The following is a 4,043-nucleotide window of genomic DNA, read 5'->3' on the forward strand; positions in this document are numbered from 1 at the left end:
ATCCATTTCATTTTTATATTTGCCTGTTGAAATGTCTTAAAACAGTTCCTGACATATAGTAGACATTTTGTAAATATTTATTTATTCATTATCTCTTCCTTTAAGAACTAAATTGAGTTACCTTCCTCTTTGTGAAGCTTTTCCTGATTTTTCATACTCCACCAATAAGAGATTTCCTGTTCCCAAGCTTTCCTATTGCACTTAGTTTTTTCTCTCTCCTAAATATAGGTCCAACAATGTCACCTTCGTACTCAATAAACTCCAGTGGCTCCCTAATGCCTCCAGGATCAAAATATAAAATCTGTTTGTCATTCAGAGACCTTCAAAAGTTAGCTCTTTCTACCTTTCCAATTTTCTTACCCCTTATTTCTCACCACATATTCTTCAATCTAGTGATCAGCCTCCTGGCTGTTTCAACAACAAGACACTCCATTTCTTGGCTTTGGGCACTTTTCTGGCCATCTTCCTTTTCTGAAATGTCCTCCTTTCTCATATCTGTCTACTGACTTCCTTGATTTCCTTTAAGTTCCAACTAAAATTTATCTTCCACTTAGTCATTTCCAACCCTTCATAATTCTTCAGTCTGATAGAAAGAGGACTATGGGGGATTGAATGTATATCATAACATAGTATTTTCACCTTTTTTGTTGTAGTTTGCTTTTTATTCTTTCTCATTTTTCCCTTTTTAATATGATTTTTCTTGTAGAGCATGATAAATGTGGAAATATGGGTAGAAAAATTGAACATATTTAACCTATATTGGATTATTTGCTGTCTAGGGGAGAAAGAAACATTTGGAACACAACATTTTGTAAGGATCAATGTTAAAAATTATGTTTGCATGAATTTTGAAAATAAAAAGCTAGTACTAATTTTTTTTTAAAAGAAAAGTACTAAAGCCAACTGACATTGTGGCTATAGCATAAACAACATTCCAAACCCATAGTTCCTCATTTGTCTAGTCAAAGGAGGGTGATTCATTTTGTCATATCTTTTCCTGTCTTGGGACAAATTATTACAATTTCTCAGCTTTAAATTATATTTTGCTGTTCCTTATGTTTACATTATAGTAGTAAAGAAAAAAGGTAGAAAAAAATTTACAGCCTGACTTCTGACAATTATCTCCTACTTATCTTTAATATGGCTTGTTTATATGTAGTTATTTGCATGTTCCCTCTCCTTTTAGATTATGAATTTCTTGAAGGCAGGTACTTGCCTCTTTTTGTATCCCCACTGCACTTAGCATAATACTTAGTTCATAGTAGGTACTTAATAAATATTGATTGATTGATTGATATTCTTTGATTGCAAATTCTATATTGTATCATACTTCTACTTATGCATATATCTGACAGAAATTATAAGGTTATTGAAAAAGAGACTGTAGTTTTTCCTTTTTTATCCACAGTCCACAAGGATACCTTGTACATAGAGGCCAATAAATATACATTTATTTACTGAATTATTTTAAAAAGTTCTCCCAGACATTGGATGTAAATCTTCCCAAATGCATATAATTTGCTCTCTGGAGTGTAGGGAAATAGAAAAGGAGCCAGGAATAATTCACCTAGTCATTATCATTTCTAACACCCTCTTTAGCCTACTTTAACCTTATTGCTATCTTGTCCAGACAGGATAACCATTAAAAATAAACCTTAGAATACTTAGAATTGATAGGAGTCTCCAAATTGAACCAGTACTTCCTGTTTGCTACTCTGAGATTCCTTCTCCTTTGTAGGCAAATTCTCTGAATATTGTCATCACCAAAATGGAACTGCTAAGTCATTAGAACAAGAGGCAGAAAATAGAACTAAAGTAACACTGCAAATTTTAGTCCAAAGCAAATCTCTTACATTTAAGTACTGTGAATATACCTAAAATATTTGATAGAGACTGCTTTCAGCTGACATGATTTGGAACCCCTGTGAAAGATATAGTAAAGGGCTTGATCCATAACTGTTGGAATGTTTGATCTATTAAAAAAAGTGTAACCCACACTCTCAGCCACTTCCCCCCTACATGATTATTACTATGCTAATTATGAATCATATTATCCTTGGGGTCATTCTGAAAGGTAAATTTCTCTTCCATTCCTTTGAGGCCTTAGACTTATTCTCTTATATAAACCATGTGATATAGTTTAATTGGAAGACAAAGAAGCAATCCTTCTGGAGCTCAATTAACAGCTTGTTTTTCTCATATCAGAAATAAATTAGATCACAGGATTATCCAGGGCATATGTGAGAATTAGAAGCAAAAGTTCAGGTTATGGTATATATGGCAAATAAATTTCACACATGTGAAATTGGAGCTCTGGAGGATACATAGTAATAGCATTTTTCTTTCCTATTCAAAGATTTTATATATATATATCAAAGAAAACCACAGCTTCAGCCGCGGCAAAAATTAACAATGATTAGTCAACAGGCCCTTCCATACTGCTCACGTACAAAATGTGTGTGGTTTTATTTGTGGCTACAGTTGCAACTGGTGGTACATTTCATCATTTGGAACTGTGCCTCTCAGACTCATACTTATCAATGACTCTTCTTAAAAAAACTCAATAACTCGTTGTAGCATTCTGTGGTGATTATATTCCTTAAATTAGTTAACTATGACATGACTTAAAGGTGGGTTCTTGTGGTTTCTGGAAACTTTTCTTCTGTCTGCTGCTAAACAGTAGTAAAATACTAGAGTACTAGAAGTGGCAGTAATAATGGTCCTAACTTACAAAGCATTTTAAGATAAAGACTCTCATCTGATACTCACTACTATCCTATAAGATACTTGCTGGAATATGCTATTATGTTTTTCTGATAAATATTATTTATTTCATTAAATATTTCCCAATTACTTGTAAAATATTTTGAATATTCATTTTTGAAAATTTTGAATTCTAAATTCTCTCCTTTCCTCCCAATCTCCCTCTTTCTTTGAGAAGGCAAGTGATATAAAATTGATTATACATATGAAGTCATGTAAACTACATTTTCATTTTGGTAATGGTGTAAACAAAAATACACTCATATGCAATACCCAGAAAAATGAAGTATAAAAAATAGGCTTCAATCTGAACTTGGAGTTTGTCATTATCTTTCTGGAGGTAGATAGACTCATCATGAGTCTTTTCAAATTTTTTTGGATCATTTTCTTCATCAGAATAGCTAAGTCTTTCACAGTTGATCATCTCCCAATATTGCAGTTATTGTGTGCAGTGTTCTGCTATTCAGCTCATTTTACTTTGCTTTGTTCATGTAAGTCTTATCATTTTTATAGCACAATAGTATTCCATCATAATTATATACCACAACATGTTTGACCATTATCCAATACATCAACATCCCTTCAATTTTCTATTCTTCTACTATGCAATAGATGGAAGGGATGAAATAAGGGGAAGAACAAAGGAAAGGAGGGAGGGAAGAAAGGAAGAAAGGAAGAAAAGAAGGAATGAAGGAATAAAAAAACAAAGGAATGAAGGATAAAGCAACAAAGACTTAATTTATTAAGCTTCTACTATGTGTCAGGCACTCTGTTAAGTCCTTTACAAATAATATTTCATTTTATACTCAAAAAAACCTCAAGAGGTAGGTATTTTCTTAATTTTAGAGACAAAGAAAATGAGACAGACAGAGGTAGTCTCCTTCAGGGTCATAGAGTGTCTTAGGTTGGATTTGAACTGAGGTCTTCTTAGCTCTAGGCCCAGAGCTCTATCTACTGCCACCTAGCTGGAAAGAAACTAATCAAAGAATTTAAAAAATGTGTACATAATCACCCAGGTAGTAGTTGAAGTCGCATTTAATCGTTTAGTTTTAATAAAGATTTTCTTCTATAACCACCAACTCTATATATTAAAAAATACTTGTCTCTAAACCACAAAGCAATGGTTGTTTGTTTATCCCTCATTCTCAAAGAGCACCAAAATGACATCACTATTTGGGAGTCAAGGTACAGTTTTTCCAACTGTGGTCGAACAATACAAACTTAGAAAGCTCTCTCATAATTCGAGTACTAACAGTTTAAATATTTGGAATGGAAATTTT

This window comes from Sminthopsis crassicaudata, chromosome 3 (assembly GCF_048593235.1).
Source record: "Sminthopsis crassicaudata isolate SCR6 chromosome 3, ASM4859323v1, whole genome shotgun sequence".
In the NCBI taxonomy this organism is placed as follows: domain Eukaryota; kingdom Metazoa; phylum Chordata; class Mammalia; order Dasyuromorphia; family Dasyuridae; genus Sminthopsis; species Sminthopsis crassicaudata.